At 26.5% G+C, this 7,079-nt stretch overlaps 1 long non-coding RNA gene across 3 annotated transcripts; it reads right to left on the bottom strand.

Moving 5' to 3' along the window:
- Nucleotides 1-864: 864 nt before the first annotated feature.
- Nucleotides 865-4,298, bottom strand: LOC136086722 (uncharacterized). 3 transcript variants are annotated; one of them, XR_010641530.1, is made up of 7 exons: nucleotides 4,202-4,298; nucleotides 3,439-3,496; nucleotides 3,224-3,353; nucleotides 2,426-2,524; nucleotides 1,614-1,770; nucleotides 1,246-1,308; nucleotides 865-1,160 (listed from the first exon to the last, which is right to left on the bottom strand). It is a non-coding gene; the product is annotated as an uncharacterized LOC136086722 (long non-coding RNA). The 3 variants fall into 3 exon arrangements; XR_010641531.1 differs by lacking the exon at nucleotides 3,224-3,353; XR_010641532.1 differs by lacking the exons at nucleotides 3,224-3,353; nucleotides 3,439-3,496 and having other exon boundaries at nucleotides 4,202-4,292.
- Between the last annotated feature and the right edge of the window lie 2,781 nt (nucleotides 4,299-7,079).

The raw sequence follows: 7,079 nt of genomic DNA, 5'->3' as shown, positions 1-7,079 counted from the left end.
CAAAAGCCTTTTTTTAAATAAACGGTCTATAGATCCTGAAAAACGGCAACTTTGAAAAAAAGTGTGATTGGAAATAGTAAACCAATTGTGACTGGAACTTTTACAATAATTTTTTTGCATACAATTAACTATTTTATTTGTAAAGTAAAAAGGAAGTGATGTTCCCAAAGTTACGTTTTTGTCCAAAAAACACATAAATCTTAATATCTCCCATGAGCATGCGCGAATCCTCACAATACTAAAGAGAATTATGAAATGGTCAATTAGAAAGGTTCCTTGTAATTTTTTTCACTTTCTGATGAAAGGCTCTGAAGATAAACGCAGTTCGTCAGCTTTTCCCTGCTGCTAACTAGCCCCGGTCTTCCCTAACTCTATCGTGACTTACGCGTAACAAATTTCTTCCCGTGTTTTGATGTTTTTTAGAAATTTTAGGCTTTTTTAAAAGTTCTCTTCGTTTCATTTGTTATAGTACCTTATATCTTTATATATGTTATCCCAGTAGGCACAGCGACGTGACAAAAACGTGAATTTCACGTTATTTTGGCACGTGACAATTAGGTGACTTTTTGGTCCCCATGAAATGACCAATTCACGTGACTTATGGACGTGTTTTTCACGTTACTTTTGGCACGTGATATTTAGGTGACTTTTTGGTCCTCATGAAATGACCAATTCACGTGATTTATGGACGTGTTTTTCACGTTACTTTTGACACGTGATATTTAGGTGACTTTTTGGTCCCCTTAAACTGTCTAAAAGACGTGCTTTTTATGTTAATTTTGGCACGTAATATTTAAGCAATAACTATGCTTTATAATTACAATTATAAGTGTTTGGATTCGTGTAAAGAAAAAAAACTCATCGTCGAGGAAATATTTAATACGTATTAAAATACATGGTTTTATTAGTCAGTATATTAGTTCTTGACATAAAAATTTTTAATTGGTAATAAAAGCTGCACTTTTGTTATATTAAATATCCTCCTTATATCCAATAAGTAATAAGTACGAAGTCGTAGATCTGCAACTTACGAAGAGCACGCTTCAAACTTATATATCTATTCTCCCATAAAAGCACGCTTCAAACATAATCTAACGAATCAGTCGATATTTTCTTCTATAAGAGCACGCATCAAACTTCATCTAATGAATCAGATTTAGCTGAAAAGAAACGAATAAAATCTTAAATAATAATATGATTATTTAATAATTATCTTAAATCACAAACTTTTAAAACAAATCTTACTTTGAGAGTTGCTAACTACTTTTGGCAACAAGATTTTCTAGTGTGTTATTTGTTTTCTTTTATCTAAATCATTAAATAATTTTAAGAAAACAATACTACATACAGTGTAAAAAAATAAAAGTCATTTGCCTTCTAATTTTATACTCTGATTGCTAAAAAAGTAAATAAGTATTTAATAAAAAAAGATGTAACAAAAAAGTCGACAGATGATTAAAAAAAAAGAAGTACATAATAAAAAATACAAGTTTAAAAAATTTTTTTTTATCTATATATATCTATATCTAATATCTATCTAAAGATTTATCTATATCTATATCTATATAAAGTTAATAACTGATAGGCGTGATTAGAAAAAGACCTGTACTCACCTTATGTGATAACATCTGTGTACTGTGATAACATGATAATTTGTTTTCTTTGTTTTCCATCTTCTTATATTTGCATCTGTTTCTGCATTAACTTGTTCATACATTAACTCACTAGATGCAAAGGTGACAGCCCACAAAGTTGATTTAAATGAGTAATCTACAAAGTTTTGAACAGCATTAAATGTCATTTTAGAATGCACACAAAAGTTAAAACAATTTATATAAATGTAATAGTTATCACATAACCACAAAGCATTATAGTGAGGATTTTATAAAATGATTTTCCTTATCCATGGTCAGATTTTCACCTTGAGGCGCCTTTTGCTGTGGAAACATTCACCACGGCTAAGGAGCCTCATCTACCCCTAATTATATATAATATATTAAGTATAATACTAAAAATATGTATAATAAAGTATTGTCAAATTAGGTCACCAATAAATACAGAGTGCTGAAAATTCAACTCAGAATCAAGTTGCATTCTCCAACAAGATATGAATTAAATCAAATTCTTACTACAGAGTGCGATCATAATAGTAGACAAAGAGAGGGTAAAGTGGAATTTAAAGTCAAACTTTAAAAGTTAAAAGGTTATTGGGTCTTACTACAGAATGATATTCCTAGGCAATAACATAACAATACCATTGGGTCTTCCGAGTCAATAATATTTTATGCAGAACTTATCATTTGTCATGTAGCCTAATAAATTTAATATTAAATAAGTTATAATAACTTATTTATTATCAAATTAATTACATTGACAAATTTGACAGTCTAAAATAATATACAATATGGTAGAAAAAAAAGTATACCTCGTAGTAGGGTTTGATCTTTTGCGTATTGCAATATGATAATTATCTGCCATAACGTTACACAATTTTGAACTAAGCTTTATAATATATTTATTAAACCTAAATTGATAAAACTTAGTTATAAGATAATATGTTTGGATAAAATATTATATGTACCATTTTATTTTTGTCAAAAATGCATTGCGAAGTTATAAGATATCTTACGCCCTACTTTTTAAACTAATTATTATAAAATTACAATGCAAAATAATTACATTATTGTAAAAGTAAAATAAAAAGTAATTACAATAATGAATATATAAACTACATATTTCATGTAATCATTATATTTAAAATATCCGGAAAAAATTTACGGAAAATATCCTGAAAAAATTCAGAATATTTCCCCCCTCATTTTCCCCTTAATTTTGCATTCAGCCAAGTTGTTTCTCAATTTTTTTAAAAATTTTCTTAATTTTTGTATGAATGATGACTAAAACAACATAAAAACAAATAGATGAATAATATATACTTGTTATATGTTGTAATATAAGTTGTATGTATGGAACTTGTAATATAAGTTGTATGTATAGAAAACTTTTCGGATATTTGGAAAAAGATAAATTTCAGAAAAATATCTGGTATTCCGAGAATATCCCGAATAAGATAATCCCTGAAACTAAATTATAAAAAAATAGTAAATAAAGAATATCTTTCCAAGTTTCTAATCACAGGTTTTTATTATGAATAAAAAAAGTTCCAAAATACAAAATATTTTGGCAACGTAACATTCACGTTTTAATCAAGTAAAATTGTCACCTGGACAAGGTCACCTAAAATATACATGATTGAAACATGAAGAAGGAAACGGGGTAAGAGCAGGCATCAAACTTTATCTGATGAATAAGTCAATATTTTCTCCAATAATAGCTCACAACACCAAATTTAGCTCAAAAGAAACAAATAAAAACTTAAATAATAATATTAATATTAAATAATCATCTTAAATCACAAATTTATAAGACAAATCTTACATGGTGAGTCACCAACTGTTTTGGCAACAAGATTTTCTGGTGTTGCTATTTCTTTGATCTAAATCATTAAACAATTTTTAAAAAAGCAATGCTATACTTGAGAGAAACTTGCTTTACATATTCGTCAACATTGAAAGATAAGTAAAATGCAGTTTCAAATACAATAGCATCATAATTATCTTTTTGTGGGGAAAACATCGAACAAATCCGCGTTAATAACCTGTTTTATATTGTACATAATAACAATAAAAGTCATATAATATATATAATAATAATTTCATATAAATCGAATATATATATTAATCATATAATATTCAAATAATATAAAAAAAAGAAATAAATAAGTATTAACCCTTTTTAACAAGTAAAGCACGAGATCAAGATGTCATATATTATAAAAAGATAAAGTATTTAATAATAATATATACATATATCAATAATAAATAACATAACACATTTATTTATTGATATTATCTTGGATAAATTCTTTAACCTTGTTGATAAAAACCAAATAAAGAAAGAAAATCTATTTTGGGTTTTTATCTAAACGACTCTTGAATAATAATGCAGAAGTTCTAGAGACATTATTATTGCTCAAGAATCAAGAATAAGTACTGCTAGAACTTATAATTTGTCCATGTAGCTTACTTAATTTGATATTAAATTCGTTATAACATAACTTATTTCGTACTAAATTAAGTAAGGAAAATGGACAAATTCGCCAGTCTAAAATATTATATTACAAAGTAGAAAAAAAGCATACCTTGTATTTGAGTTTAATCTTATTTGTGTGGCAAATAGGGACGGCAAATAGGGTACTAATTTATTTAACTTAATTTGATATAATTTAGATATTTGATAATTCAACTTAAATGCATCGCGTTAAAAGATATTATAAAGACCAATTTTTTTTTTTTTAATTATGATAATACTACAATAAAAATTAATTATATTATCATAGAAGTAAATAATTATAACTAATATAATGAATACAAAAACTATACTATAAAAAAATAATTAATATAATAAAAAATATTATTTCACATTTCTTATGCCAGTTTTTTTTCTAAATAAAAAAAGTTCCGAAAGACGAGATATTTTGGCACGTAACTTTCACGTGACTTTCACGTAAAATAGTAACCTGGACGAAGTCACCTAAAATACACGTGATTGAAACGTGAATAAAACGTTGCGTGCCTACTGGGATGTATACAATATCTATAGAACTTGACAAATGTTTTATTTTGTATTTTAGAAAATTTAAAAAGAATTAAATAAATTTGCAGGCGAAAGGATTTGAAATCATGCGATACACTTCGGGCACTCAGACATGCTATTTTTAGTTAACATAAGTTATATAAATTTCGCATATACTTTTTTTCTTATTTTCTTATCAAAAAAGTACTGCTAATCTTTTTTGTTATTAACTCAGGTGTAATGGCTGCCATGAACTCCGTGTCAAATGAATATGGAACGGCAGCAGCAGCAGCTGCGGCGGAAGCATTAAGTTCAACTTTAAAATATTATAAGTTATAAATAAATCTTGTAGTTTGCTGCATAAAATTATTTCTCATTTAATAGAGGAAGTCTTTTGAAAAATTCTTTTACAATATTTTTACTTTTGTAGCAATTATTTTACGACGTTTAAGTAACATATTAAGCGTTTAAGTAACATTTTAAGCGTTTAAGTAACATGTTTACTGATTTTTTTGTTTTTGTTTCAAGAACCAATAAATATTCGTTTAAATTCGTATAAAGACTTCAGTGCCGAATTTGAAATAGAAATTAAGTTTTTTAGTTAAATTCGGTTTAAAAATCTAAATTCGTCTTTCATTCAAACTTGTGGTACCCATATGGCCTAAGTTCGTCCTCCATTTAAATTCGGTGTGCACAGATGGTCTAAATTTATCTGCTAGTTAAATTAGGCACTTAAAAAAAGTCGACTTCGTTGATCCTTAATTTGAATAGATTTTTTAGAGGAAACTAAAATAAAAGATTTAAAAAAGTCTTTTAATTTTTCATTTTGAAACTTTGTAAAAATTAATTAAACCCAGTAAACATATGACCTCTAAAAGACCTTTCATAGCATCTTTAAGACTGGAAAAGGTGTTTTAATTTTAATGATAACAGATTTTAAAAAATTATGATAGTATAAAATTAACAACATCAAAAAGGTTACCTTGTTTAGAAATCAGGTTTATTACCAGACTAAAGGCAACTAAATACTGAAATTCCAAAAATACCTGACAAATGGAAGCATTAAAATGTAACTCAGATGTAGCAATTTGTAATTCAGGAATAGCTACTTGCTTCTGTTTTTAAACATTAATCTCTGTAACCTCGAAGGCACATTTTTTTGTAAAATAAAGTGTATGTATTTAGTGTGAATTTTGGTAACATTTTGTAAGTTACATTCATTAACAAAAAAAATTTTTCTCAATTCACCCCACCATAGGGTAGGTTAACGCAAATTTAATAAATTATTGATTATTGGAGTATCATTAGGTGCAAAATTAATAAAAAGTTTACTATTTTTTATTTCCTTTGGGACCAATTTTGAGCTGGTATCAATAATATGTATATTAAACGAGCCAAAATAATATTTTATTATAAATAGACCAAAGCGTTACTTTATATGAAAAAAGCTAAAATATTACTTTATAATAAATAAGCCAAAACATTAGGCCAGGGTGGGGTAATATGAATTTATTAAATTAGTATGCATGGAACAAGCATCCCCGCAACATACCAACGGCTTATATACACTTGGTTTTTTTTTTTTTTGGTTAACAATTTTTTAGTTTTAAACGAATAATTAATCAATGAAATATGAAATTTATTTAAAGAATAAAAAATTTTAAGTTTAAAAACTTTTGTCAGCAGACTTCAGTAATACTACTAAAGTATCATAATGTAAATTTAATGTTAAAACCATAATGTAACAACATGTGTCGTTTAATTTATAATTTCTCCCTCCCATATTGAAAAAAATGAAAAATCTAAAACGAGGTAAAATAAATATATAAAGTTAAATGGTTGTAGGTTAAAATGAAGTCAAATGATTGTGGGTTACAGTAGATAGATATAATATTTTCAAAATACAAATAAAATTATAGAATGTTTTTGAAAAACTATAGGTTATACAGTAGAATCTCTTTAATTCGAATTTTATGGGTAAAAATAAAAGTTCGAACTAGAGAGATTTTCGAATTATAGAAAGTTGATTTTTCTTAAACGCATTTCACGGTGACTTAGCATTTAATCGACTTATGGAGGTTTTCGAATGAAGGAGATTCGAATTAGAGAGATTGTACTGTACAAATAATATTTATATATTTAAACATACTTTTGCTTTTTATTAGAACAATATATATATATAAGAGATACATATAAAAGTTGTATAAAATGCTCGATTTACGATTTGGATCGTAGTGCAATTTTTTCCTGAATGACGAGAGAAAAGCATCTCCATCATAACTATTATATTTTATATATGATTTTTATACTCCCTCTTTACTTAATTTTTTCAATAACGTTTTAGATAAAATTGCTAAAAAAAATTATCAAAATACCTCGTGAAAATCAATGCAAGACAATTGATAAATACGTAAAATCATATGTAACATTAACTGGTAAAAATA

Source organism: Hydra vulgaris, chromosome 11, assembly GCF_038396675.1.
Source record: "Hydra vulgaris chromosome 11, alternate assembly HydraT2T_AEP".
Classification (NCBI taxonomy): Eukaryota; Metazoa; Cnidaria; class Hydrozoa; order Anthoathecata; family Hydridae; genus Hydra; species Hydra vulgaris.
This window is presented reverse-complemented; position numbering and strand designations above follow the sequence as displayed.